Source organism: Notechis scutatus, chromosome 3, assembly GCF_049901735.1.
Source record: "Notechis scutatus isolate UNSWTSFEM ecotype Mainland chromosome 3, rNotScu1.2, whole genome shotgun sequence".
Classification (NCBI taxonomy): domain Eukaryota; kingdom Metazoa; phylum Chordata; class Lepidosauria; order Squamata; family Elapidae; genus Notechis; species Notechis scutatus.
In genome coordinates this window covers 179220445-179234583 of record NC_142011.1, presented here as the reverse complement: position 1 = coordinate 179234583, position 14139 = coordinate 179220445, and positions in this window count along the sequence as shown.

The following is a 14139-nucleotide window of genomic DNA, read 5'->3' as shown; positions in this document are numbered from 1 at the left end:
TATATATAAAAAAATCTACTAACATCCCTCCTGCCAGCTCATAGAAGTAAAAGGGTGCTACCATAATGTCTCAGCTCAGTTGTGTCTTTCTCTTTCAAAAAAAAAACAATCTGATAACTTTAGTGAAAGAAATGATCTGTGAGCTATTGTCTGGAGAACTTTACTACTGCCGACTTTGTGGATTAAGCACAGATAAAACTTTCCTTGCCTTACCTGAAACTTCAAAGACAGATCAAAAGCTGCCTAGTAACATGGGTTAAAACATCACTTTTATGACTACTATATTCAGATGTTTTCTGATCTGTAAAAGGTGTAAGCTCTCCAATAGGTCTGGATTAGTTTCACAAAGCACAGCTATGATATACATCTCTTTTGAAGCACTAAAGAGCAAACAGCCTGCTAGGATTGTTCCTCCCTTTCCAGACCTCAGCAGGCTCCAGACACTGAGAGATAGTATTGCTTGGGTGACCAGAGGTTGAAATATGCAGTTGGGTATCATCAACACTCTGATAATACCTAGCTCCATGTAGCCAGATGACCTCCCTCGGCAGCTTTGTTAGAGATTAAACAGGATAAGGAGAGAGTCAAACCTACAGTACCCCACAAAGCATGGGCCTTAGATTAAACCTCTCTTCCTATCAACTGTAATCTAATGGAAAGGAAGGCCACCACAACACTGCCTCCCACTTCTATTTCCTAATAATGTATATGTATATGATTATATATACACACACAAACACACACAAACATATGTTCCTACCATATAAAACATGTGCATTTGTCAGCTATCTGGAAAGAAGGGAGGGAGGGAGGGAGGAAAGAAGGAAGGCTAGAGGTTTATCTATCTATCCTGATTACATTCAAGATCTAGAAAAGTAGAAGTGATACCTACTTTGTCAGCTGTCTGGGAGGGAGGGAGCGAGGAAGGCTGGCAGGCTGGCTAGACTAGGCTTGATTATCTACACTGATTACTGATTACTACACTGATTGAAAATTACCTAGATGTGATATAGAGACCACAACATGGACACAGAGTATAGGATTGTCATAAAAATATAATGAATTTGAATATGTAATATAGGATAAAATTACTGATAATGAATGGAAAATGAATCCCATGAGGTTCCTACCACATTGGTTAAATTGCAAGGCCATCTATTTAGGATGTCCAATTCTTTCCTGGCCAACTTTGCCTATGGAAGTTTGAACCTGATAGGTAGATTTCCAGAGAATACCACAGCCATAGGCTAGACTGAAAATTCCAAAACCATCCTGGAAGTAGGCAATAGCAAACCATGTAGGTATTGCTCTAATAAATCTATGGATGTGGAACTCATCAGAGGTTGTGGTCCGCTTGAAAAGGACTGCACATTTACAGTTAAAGGGAAGTAGGCAATTAGCACCCACTCCAATAAGAATGTAAAAGATCAGATACATTATTAGTTCCAAAGAATATAGTTATCATGTATGGGTTTTGTTGTTTTTAATCTAAGATTTCCTACCAGGTTCTGCAACCATCTGTTTCTAGATAACTGATCTTATCTGAATGAGGACTCTCTATGGCTAATGAGGGATACAATTCTATCATTTACATGCAAAATAGGCTGAAAATCTGCTGTTACTTTATTCAATTGTATCAATTGGAAATTCACAATCAAATTATTGATAGTTGGAAATCATTAAAGCAGAGTAAAATGATTTTTTGTTTAAGAAAAAGAAATAAATGACATAGACTATGTAGTTACAATTCTTCTTCTTATATCTAGGTATGGTATCTTTAGATGGATAATTTTTTGAAATTTTAATTTTAATTTTTTGAAAATTAAATATCATTTCAGCTGTAATGTGATAGTCCCAACTAAAGAGGGTACCGAGAGGTCGTTTGATGTTCTTTGGAAATCTCCACCTTGCTGACATAAAAATACATGGTTAAAATATACTTAATATGCCCCGGGGGGGTGTGTAAGAGAGAGGGAGAGAGAGAAAGTGAGAGAGAACATAAGAGAGAGAACATGAGAGAACTATGCCAATTGCAGAGGTAACAGTAACAATAGAATAGAGTTGGAAGGGACCTTAGAATTCAACTTCCCACTCATTCATGATAATTTGCTTCCCATACTTTCTTCCTTCAGATAAAAATCATAGCCAAATCACAGCCATATTTGTGAAAATTGACAACAATTTCAGCAAAAAACCCTTTCAGCTCATGAGGGATGGCATGAATACCAATATTTTTTTTGATGTTGTGCTTTTGTAGTTTTTGGGTATTTGCTCTTGAATTTTCCCTTGTAAAGCAGAATGGGAAAAGTCACATGACTGTTTCCTCCTTTTTTGTTGGGACTTTGGAACAACTTTTTTCTTCAACCAGAAGAATTGCTCTGTAAGTACATCACTCTACCCCTTGAAAGTCACCCATGCCATGTATCTCTCAAACACTGCAGAATAGCCTTACAAGAATATGAGTAAGTACATTTCCGCTGTAAAGAGGAATGAGTTACCAGCAGCCCCATGTCATTTCTTTGTAGCCCTCAGAACCATGATTTGTGAGAATTAACAACATGTTCAAAAAAAAAAAAAAATTCAACCCATTGAGGGAGGGCATGAATCTCTCAATGGTTGAATGATCGTTGTATATAGTCTAGACCAGGGGCCTACAAACTTGACAGCTTTAAGACTTGTGGACTTCAACTCCCAGGATTCCTCCCCCAGTCCCATTAGCTCAGGAATTCTGGGAGTTGAAGTCCACAAGTCTAACACTTGCCGAGTTTGAAGACCCTTGTTTTAGAATGTTCACTATTGTTTTTCTAGTATTTGAACAAATTTTGATGTTGAGTAATCCTGACACCTAGTGGATCCAAGTGAAATCCACATAACATTTTGAGGAATAAAGAGTCAGAGCAGGAAATAAAGACATAAGGAAAACTTTAAAGAATGCATAGAAAACATCAATATTGTAGACTTTTTTTGGTGATATAATGATGTGTGCTGTGTCCTCTCCCCCTACCTATCTACTCACATATCCATTTGTCAATCTTCTGGAAAAGCGGGGGGTGGGGGGCAGTTTGGCATAGTGGTTGAGAGACAGTTTGGCATAGGGCTAGAAACCACAGGCTAAAAACCAAAAGACTGAGTTGAAAACCAGCTGGGTGACTTTGGGCCAGTTACTCTCTCTCAGCCCAGCTCACCTCAAAGGCTTGTTGTTGTGGGAGAACTAGGTGGAAGAAGGAATATTAGGTATGTTCACTGCTTTGAGTTATTTATAAAGAAATAAAGGCAGGATCAAAATCAACTAAAATAAAATAAATTATAAAAGAGAATTGCAGAATATAAAAACCAGAAGAAAGTGCATCAAAAATATTGTTGTTGCATTCATGAATAAGTAATTTCGTGAATAAATAATAACAAGGGCTAAAGCCTATTATGCATGATACATACCACTCCTTAAAAATCCAACTATTTCATGCCACTGAAAGGAAAACCCCAACAATGGAGACAAATTTCTTTGAATGCATTTTGAAGCTTAACCAATCTGCATATTCTTAATGAGGCTTAGATTTAATTATTTGTAAATATTATCCAAGGGAAGTATTAATACTTTCTGGTGCTGCCAGTAATCATTCAGGAAGAAGAATTTGCAATTACATATTCAATGCCTGCTGCAATATGAACATATTGCACACCTGATATACTAGTACATCTCACATCTGTGCTTGATTGTGTTTCTAGTGAAATGCAACTGTATGAGACAGTGGGGATCAGTGCTCATGAGATACATTCAGTGTAGTCCATCTGCTAGTGCAATAAATTCCCCCTCTTCATTTCAACCTGTGTGCACTTCCTAAACCAGTTGTTGGGGTATGATGGAAAATGGTAGGGCAAGAAAAGAAAGATGGGTTTGCATATTAGACTTAGTCATATATATGCAGAGAATCCATACATATAAATTTTACTAATTTTCAGTTTATCTTGTCAGGTCGTACCAATTCATCTTATACTGAGTTAGATCTTCAGTCAAATCAACTATGGATGAATGGCTGCAACTTTGTATTTTAACTGAAGGAATTAAAAGATGCAGAGCACTAAATTCTAACACATCATTCCTAATACTGCTACTCATTTGAAACATTGGAGCAGAAAACAAGCTGGACTCTGGAATAACAAAGGAGAAAAATAAACAAAGGCTTCCATTAAAGTGTCTGTTTGTGTGTGTATTTGTGTGGGGGGGGAGGTCATGACAAAAGTTACAGTAGTACATTAGAACCTGATGCAACTATCATCTTGACTTTAAGCCACTCTGTGGACATTGTTGGTATTAAAATTGGAAAGGGTGGGAGGGGTGTAAGAAAACTGGATGAATTATTTGCATTACTGCAGAAGATCTAGGTCAGAACATGAAACACGCAAAGATAAAAGGGAAACAATGAATTTCATGGACCTTTAAAAACTAGAAAATGCATTTTCACATATGGTTTCATCATTCATTAACTACAGTTTATATAGGAAATTGTATACGAAAATGCACGGAAGGAAGACAGGGGAAGCAAATATGGAACTTCCCTTCTGTTGACTTCCTGGATAGGTCCATATGGTTGTTTTGGCAATGTATAAGTAATTTGTTCTTTTCTGCAAAAAAAGGAAAGCTTTTTACTTAGGCTTTGCTAACTTTGCTTTTTACTTAAGTTTTGCTTACTTAGTCTGGGATCTCCTGATGATTCTATTTATTTATTTATTTGATTTGTCAATTGTTTACAAGATAATAAGTATAAGTGTATACATAGTTATGAATACATGAAATGGGTACATATAAGAAAAATAAAAGAAAAATAAAAGAAACAATAGGACAGGGACGGTAGGCACGTTGGTGCGCTTATGCATGCCCTCTACAGGCCTCTTAGGAAAGGGGTGAGGTCAATAGTAGACAGTCTAAGGTTAAAGTTTTTGGGGTTTGGGGAAAAACCACAGAGTCAGGTAGAGTATTCCAGACATTGACCACTCTGTTGCTGAAGTCGTATTTCCTGCAATCAAGTTTGGTGCGGTTAACTTTGAGTTTGTATCTATTGTGTGCTCTTGTGTTGTTATGGTTGAAGCTGAAGTATTCATTGACAGGAAGGACATTGCAATGTATGATTTTATATACCATACTTAAATCAGACCGAAGATGGCGTAATTCAAGGTTTTCTAGTTCAAGAATTTCAAGTCTGGTGGCATAAGGTATTCTACAGTGAGTAGAGGAGTGGAGAACTCTTCTTGTGAAATATTTCTGGACTTTCTCAATTGTGCTAATATCAGATATGTAATGTGGGTTCCAGACTGATGAGCTGTATTCGAGTATTGGTCTAGCAAATGTTTTGTATGCTCTAGTTAGTAGTGTGATATTACCAGAGAAAAAGCTACGTAGGATTAGGTTAACAACTCTTAATGCCTTTTTGGCTATGTAGTTACAGTGGGCTCTAGCACTTAGATCATTAGAGGTGAGTATTCCAAGGTCCTTTACAGAGCTTGGATCATCAACAAGATCTTGACTATTTAGCTTGTATTTTATTTTCTGATTTTTTTGCCAATATGTAAGACAGAGCATTTATTTGTTGAGATTTGAAGTTGCCATTTGTTTGACCATTCTGATACATAATCAAGATCTTTTGAAGGGTAGCAGTATTGTCTGTGGTATTGAACAGCTTTACATCATCAGCGAAAAGAATGCAGTTGCTCTTAATATGATCACAGAGGTCATTTATGTAGAGTATGAAGAGAGTTGGTCCTAGAACACTGCCTTGGGGACACCACTGTTGACAGGTACAGAATTTGATAGGACACTCCCAATTTTGACCATTTGTTGTCTGACAGGAATGCTTCTATCCAGTTATGCAGTTGTCCAGAGATACCATAGGATTTTATTTTTAGGAGTAGTTTGTCGTGTACCACTGAATCAAAGGCTTTACAGAAGTCTATGTAGATTGCATCTATTGCTTTGCCCTGATCGAGTTGTGTCGTCTGTATGTTTTTGCAGTGTAAGAGTTGCAGATTACAGGATAGTTTTTTTCTGAAACCAAATTGTGTATTGGAAAGTAGGTTGTTAGTCTCTAAGTGGAGGATGATGGATGGTTAATAATTGATTCCATGACTTTACAGGTGACGCATTCTCCATTCAGATCCAAACCAGATCTGATCAAATTTACTTTAAAAGCAACCCCTACCAATTAAGAGCTTCCACCTAGCTGGGAATACAGGAAAGATGGAAGTAGCATTGGCAGGACTATGATGGGAATAGTTAACTTAAAGCATTTAGTTGCTATTTAATCAAATGTGCTAAATCTTCCAAGAGCAAATCTTCTAATAAATTTGATCTTCCATGCACCACCAAGATATTTTATAAGGCAGGGAGGAAATTAAAGTTTAATATCTTCCCAATAAAGTAGTGGAAAGCAGCCTGAAAAGATATTTTCCAATAAACAGTGAACGCTTTGTTTTTACTGGCTTCTTATTTTCCATCTGAATTTCCTTTAACTGGCTTGAACAAAAAGCAAAAGCAAATTCAGAATTGCACAATACCAATCAAAATAACATCCTTTCTTTCGGAATAAATATTTTTAGAAACAGGAACTATCTATCCCCAGAAATAAACAGGAATTTTGCCACTAATTGAGTATGTATGTGTGTCCGTGTCTATGTCTGTGTGTCCATGTCTGTGTCCATGTGTGTGTGTGTGTGTGTGTGCTTTTTATATGGCATGTGGTTACAGAACAGGAAGGTCCAGGAGAATTAAGTATGTTGTGATGGCAAGAATAACCATGCAGTCCAACCCCTGGTCTTTTTTATAGGACACATCTAAAGAAGAATGGGACTTCAATCCCATGTTGTGTTCACCATCTTAATTTTTAAAAAATTCCATCCACATGGATACCGAAATGCAGAAAGCCAGGGAGTGGGTCCATTTTTCTTATGCAAAGCCTCTTGGGGAAGGATTAGACCTACTTTCTTCTCTATGGATGAATTTTGGTCTGGTCACTAAGCATTTTTATGTCCAAGAAAACAAACAAATGGATTGTAGAACAAATCAAACCAAAATTCTCACTTGAGTTACAAATGATGAGCCTCAAATGACAGTATTTTGGATACATTCTATAAATACCTAGTTCTCTCTTTTTTTAAAAAAAAACCTTTTGCAATGAAAGAAGCAGAAGAGGACACAACCAGTAGCAAGATGCAGGGACTCTGTTATAGTGACAGTGGAAAAAGCTGAAGGACCAGAAGAGCTGAGCCATTGGAACAGCTAAAGGACCAGTTTACAGATAGATCATCATGGAGAAAATCTATTATGTGGTGGCTAAAAGTTGTCACCAACTTGATGGCCTAATCAATCAATCCCCGTTCATTTACAGTACAATAAAATACAATCTACATATGAAGCAAAAAGATAATAAATCACTGAAATAGAATAGAATAGAATAGGATAGAATAGGATAGGATAGAATAGAATAGAATAGAATAGAATAGAATAGAATAGAATAGAATAGAATAGAATAGAATAGGATAGGATGGACCAGAGTTGGAAGGGACCTTGAAAGTCTAGTTGAACCCCCTGCTTCAGAGATTGGTTATCCAATCTCTTCTTTAAAACCTCCAGTGTTGGAGCATTCACAGCCTCTGGAGGCAAGTTGTTCCATTGATTAATTGTTCTAACTGTCAGGAAATTTCTCCTTAGTTCTAAGTTGCTTCTCTCCTTGATCAGTTTCCACCCATTGCTTCTTGTCCTGCCCTCAGGTGCTTTGGAGAAGAGCTTGGCTCCCTCTTCTTTGTGGCAGCCCCTGAGATATTGGAACACTGCTATCATTTCACCCCATAGTCTTTCTTTTCACCAGATTACTGTAGACATACCCAGTTCCAGCAACTGTTCTTTTTATATGTTTTAACCTCCAGTTTCCTAATCATTTTTGTTGCTCTTCTCTGCACTATCTAATATAAAATATCTAATTTAACTTCAGCCGCCCAGTGGATAAGGCATGAAAAACCATATAGTTTAGAGCTGATGCACAATTCATTTTGAAAATACCATTGCAGTGAATTTTTAGCAAATCGCCCATTTCAAAGCATCTTATACTTAAAATAACATATAATCTATCCTTACATTAGGATGTTTAAAGAATATTATACAACTCCTGGAAAACTATCCCTGGGCTTTAATGAGGAAACAAGAAAACAGATTTTTTTTTCAACTGAAGTCTGTGTAAATATGGTAAAATCTATGAAATGACATTGGTCCCAATCCAAGACAAATATCCTTGCTTTCTCTAAATGCTTCTACAGCCCAAAACTATGGTCACTGGATGTTGTTGAAAAAAAAAAACACCTATGAATATGATGGTTACGTGTCAAGTGTAAGGACAAAAAAATACTTAGCCTGACTTCCTTTCTTGGAACAACAGTAAAAGCCATTTACATTTTCCTAAGAATTAAAAAAAATAGACAAAAGCAGTTAAGTGTTTTGCCAGCCACTTGTTGCTTTCTGCCAGAAAGACAAAACAAGGTCACCTCTTTCCCATTCAATGTCTGGATTTTGTTGTATTTATTATCTTTCTGGTTTGTACAAGTGTGTTTTTTCCTTGCTTATGGAACAATTTTGCTTTCGCTATTTTCAAGCTTATTTTATCTCTCTACAGCTGCCTGATTACAATATTTTGACAAATGGCGGTTTATAGTAGAAGTTGAACAGTCTGAGATTAGAGTTACAAGAGGCCCCATGGATACTGTTAGCCAAGGTCACGGCTGCAGTTCTGTTCAGCATTCCAAATATACAAAGTTCTGTAGCAGCTTTCAAAGTTAAGAAAAGTAAGATAATAGGGTGTTATCAAGTCTACATGTAGAGAAAGGGATTTGCAAATAGTTAGACAAGGTGCAGCAGCAGAAGGATAAGCTGATAGAGAAAGTGCTATTGCAGCTAAATGGTCTCAGAAGGTTTCATGGCAGAAGGGCCCATCTTCTACCTGATATTGTTGACTCAAACCCAGATTATGCTGGATTACCAAAATGCAACATCCTAAACAGAGAATTATTTAAAGTATTATTCAAAAGAATGTAGCATTCTTTATCCCTCTCCTCTTTGATTTTCAATGCAACAGCATCAATTAATTGTCTGGAATGGTATAGGCCCGTGATGGCGAACCTATGGCACGCGTGACACAGGTGGCACGCAGAGCCATTTGTGCGGGCACACAAGCACCAGGCAAACTTACCTCACTGCGCATGCGCGCACCTTCCAGCTGATTTTCAGGCCTTTTTTGGCCTCCCAAAGGCTCGAGGGAAACCTCTGCAGCCTTGGAAGCTGAAAAACAGGCCCATTTCATAACTTCCTGTATTTCCGAAAATACAGAAAGTGACGAAACAGGACCATTTTTCAGCCTCCAAAGACAGCATAGGCTTCCCTCAAGTCTCTGGGAGGCCGAAAAAGGCCCGAAAATCAGCTGGGAGGTGCACGCATGTGCAGTGCAGGTAAGGGGATGGGGTGGGGGTCCACGCACAATACCTTGGATGCTGGCATGTGAGTGCGCGCAAGCGCCCGCTCAATTTTCGGCACAGGAGCCCAAAAAGGTTAGCCACCACTGGTATAGGATCTCTTGTTTGAGCAGGGGGTTGGACTAGAAGACCTCCAAGGTCCCTTCCAACTCTGTTATTCTATATTCTATTTCACTAATGGGATATTTAGGTTTTTAGTATCTCGGTCAGTTGATTCTAGCATTAGGCATTATGGTTGAAATTAGACTTGCCTTCTATCTCACCTGGACCTTTTCCTGCTTTTTCAGATTAAATATATTCATTAGAATGCAATGACCAGCAGGATAGACAGCAAGAGGGCATATAATTTCTAATCTTTTCTTTGCCACAATCTATAATGGGTACATCATTACCACCGAATAAAAGTGTCCCATTGCCATAGGCTTATATATTATGAGACTCCTTTGTTCTATTTAGTGTTTGTACCTTCTCTTTCCCCCTGGAAAAATCTTCACCAATCTGTAAAAGTAGTTCCTTGTCTTTTATATCTCAATTTAATCCCATTTTATTCCAGCAGCTGTTCTTTTCGTGCATTCAGTTAATATTGATATTATTTTGCAATTGAAAATGCAGGCCACCAAAAGTTAGCCAAACCAGCAGTGTGGAAAGGGAAGGGGAAAGGGAAGGGAAGGGAAGGGAAGGTGAGGAAAGGAAAGGAAAGGAGAAAAGGAAAAGGAAAAACACCCTGAATGGAAACAGATATGATTCATACTCTGCAAAAAAAACTACTGAAGGAAATCAGTGTTTGGATAAGTGATTTATTAGGTTTGGCAGCTTTCTTTGGCTAGTATATTAAACATGCATCTATTAGTATGTTAATACAACCAGTAAGTTCTATTCCTGCTGCAGTCTGAAGACTTTTCCATAACAATAATATTCACAAAGGAACTGCGTCAACACTTTTGCATCCTAATAAACAAACTCTGCATTTTTTTGAAAATCCAAATTATATGCAGGGTGGGATATATGTATAAATAAATGTATCTAATTTTAACTGACACCGGATTTGGAGTCTGCTAATGCTAGAATAAATATTTAAATTCTATGTCTAGTTATGGGCAGGAAGAATTCCCAAAGACCCTTGCACAAACTGAACTTTTATTTAATAAAATGATGATCTAATTGGATTTATTTTTTTTACTACAACTACTAGTAGTAGATATCTATCCAATTCTAGAAACATAATTACCCACTCTTTCGCCTAATTTTGATCGGAAGCTTAGGTTAAGTCTTCACTTTTTTGGTGTGTTTGTTTAATCTGCAGTTGCTAATATCTGGGATACTCACATTTGTAGACAAAGTCTAGTTTACACCCAGGTTTTTTAGAATGTTTTGGGAGATACAACCCCAAATTCACTGCTGCAGTTAAACAGCTAATTGAATTTCCCAGCATTTTTCTACCCAACTTTAAACTTTCCTCAATTCCTGAAGTTGTAGGGCAGACTAGACAGCAGAGGAAATAAGCTTATGTCCTTCATCATCTTGCTTTTTTCTCCTCAGCTCCAGAATCAACTGTCTGAGAGATAGCTGCCTTTGTGGGACCATGGTAGCTACATGTGGATAGAAAATTGCTTGTCAATTAGTTTGATGAAGAGATGGGGAGACAATGACTCTATGAAGACACATTCTTGGTGCATCTCCTTTAGTTTTGTCTCCACATTGGCTGTCAATAATTTATCCATGTTTATCAAGAAATACATTGCTCTGAATTAAAGAACTTCTGCATGCAAAATTCATGCTGTGGCACAAAGCTGTACTTGCTTCCTCTATTTAGAGCAGGGGTCTCCGACCTTGGCAACTTTAAGATTTGTGGACTTCAATCCCAGAATTCCTCAGCCAGCTTTGCTGGTTGAGGAATTCTGGGAGTTGAAGTCCACAAGTCTTAAAGTTGCCAAGGTTGAAGACCCCTGCTTCAGAATGTTTATCCATTACTCAAGAATGTTCTGAATATTAAGTTGCTGATCAGTCTTTCTTAAATTTAATAGGAAGATTTGGAATAGGCCAGCATTGACATATACTACTATTACTCTTCTTGCACCCATACTGAGAATACTCATGCACTATGAGATGCTTTCCAGCTGAATTACCTTTTTCATCAGCTAATGTGATAAAAGGGCCACTTTACCAAGATGATGTTTTTCTGCACACTAAGAATGTATGAATTGCTTTGAAAAAATGCAAGACATTATGTTCATTTGATTAAAGACCGTGCTGTCTTTGTATCAAATGTCTCGTTGAAACTTGTATAAATGTGTCAAAAAGCCTCCTGTTTGTCCTTGTATATGGCAGAAAGGAAATTTCTCTTCATAGACTGTCCTTTTCATCTTTCCATTCATTTCTTTGGGCATTGGGCATGTTCACCTGCTGTTACTTAAGGAGTGCAGGTAGTCGAAGACTACAATAATTTACAACAATTTCTTTAGTAAATGTTCGAAGTTATGGCCATTTTTCACATTTACAACCATTGCGAAGTGATGGGATTCAAACATTTTTTTACTACCGGTTCTGTGGGTGTGGTTTGGTGGGCATGGCAGGGGAAGGAGACTGTAAAATCTCCATTCCCTCCCCACTCCTGGGGGAAGCTTACTGCAAATCCCATTCCCTCCCCACCCCACTAACCTGCTTTCCAGCTCCGTTCTCCTGTGCAGGGCAACAAAAGAAGACCCAGCTGATCAGCTGGGACTCAGAAGGCAGAGAATAGATGGGGAGGGGCCAGTCAGAGGTGGTATTTGCTGGTTCTCCAAACTACTCAAAATTTTCACTACCGGTTCTCCAGAACTGGTCAGAACCTGCTGAATACCACCTCTGCATTGCAGAATCCTCATGGTCACGTGAACAAAATGTGGCAACTGGTTCATATTTATGATCGTTGCAATGTCCTGGAGCCTTGTGTGCAGCTTTTGCAACCTTCTGACAAGCAAAGTCAATGGGGAAACCAGATTCACAACTAAGTTACTAACTTCACAACTGCAATGATTCCCTTAACAGCTGTGACTAGAAAAGTCATAAAATGGGGCAAGACTAACTAAACAAATGTCCCACTAAACAACATAAATATTGGGCTCAATTGTGATCATAAGTCAAGAACTGCCCTGTACGCATCTGCTGTTTTCAGGGACAGACTCATAATTCAGTAAAGACAAATATGAAGAAAATAGTTTGAAACCCACATTACCCTCGTGTGGTTTGGTTTTTGAAATAGTGTGGTTTGGTTTTGGGTTAGTATGTTGTATCAACTCAAAACATTTGTCACCTTTGCCTATGGACATTTTCAGTCATCCAGGTCATGATTGTCCCAAAGGTGCTTTTTCAAGAGGCAACAGGACTTTCTGGTTTTTCTTTGAAGATGTTTCGCTTCTCTCCAAGAAACTTCTTCAGCTCACCATTCAGTCAGAGCTGAAGAAGCTTCTTGGATGAGGAGTGAAACATCTTCAAAGAAAAACCAGGAAGTCCAGTTGCCTCTTGAAAAAGCACCTTTGGGACATTTGGCACCTTTGCAAAACAAACTAAGCCTAATCTTTTATAGATGCTGCAGCAGATGGCAAAAGATCTCAGCTTTGCTGCTATTTCTGTATCAGGTGCCACAACCACAAGTGGGTCTTTTTGTTTTGATTAATATGTTTACTGTACATTTTTGGTGGGGAACTAGCTAGTAAAGGAATGACAGCACTTCTTCCATATGTGGTGTACTTGTACAGTGGCTCAAAAATATTGGCAGAAAATTAGAAAATGGTTGGAGGAAATGACAATAGAACAGATCGAATTCAAACCAGAACTCTTTCTATTAGGGATCTTTAATAAACAATTCCCCAAAAAAGTGAAGTATACAATAGTACATATTTTGACTGGCCTTTGCACAATGTTGGAAACAACCTCATATTCCATCAGAGGAAATGATTATTCAAAAAATATCAAGTTGTGCAGAGATGGACAAATTAACTTTGGCATTAAAAGGAAAAGAACAGCTGGAACTGCTGGTATGAATGGATAGATCAAAGATTGATTAAACAATAAAGGGCAAAAGAAGATATGTTATAATTGTAGTAGTGACTATATACAGGGGTGGGATTCTACCAGTTCGCACCTATTTGCTAGAACCGGTTGTTAACATTCAAAGCAGTTTGGAGAACCGGTTGTTAGAAGAAATTACTGGCCTAATCCTGTAAGGAAGATAGGAAGGAAACATTCTGGTGTTGCTTACAGAAACTGCCTCTCCGTTAACCCTTATTACATGCTTGGCGGGACTAGACTTCCTGTCGCAGGAATGTCTCTGGAGTTTTTTTCCCCTCCTTTGCTGGTACTTTGCTTGTGTGGAGTGACCATTCAAAGTTACAATGGCACTGAAAAAAGTGACTTATGACAATTTTTCACACTTAAGACTGTTGCAGCATCCCCACAGTCATGAAAGGCCAGGCGAGGAGATGCGTGCCTCGATGTGAATGATATTGAGTTGGCCACACACAGCCAGTAACGTGACCACCAAGCCATGTCCACCCAGTCACATGATCACCAAGCCACGCCCACCACTTAAGCCACGCCCACAGAACCGATTGTTAAAAATTTTGAATCCCACCCTGACTATATATATAT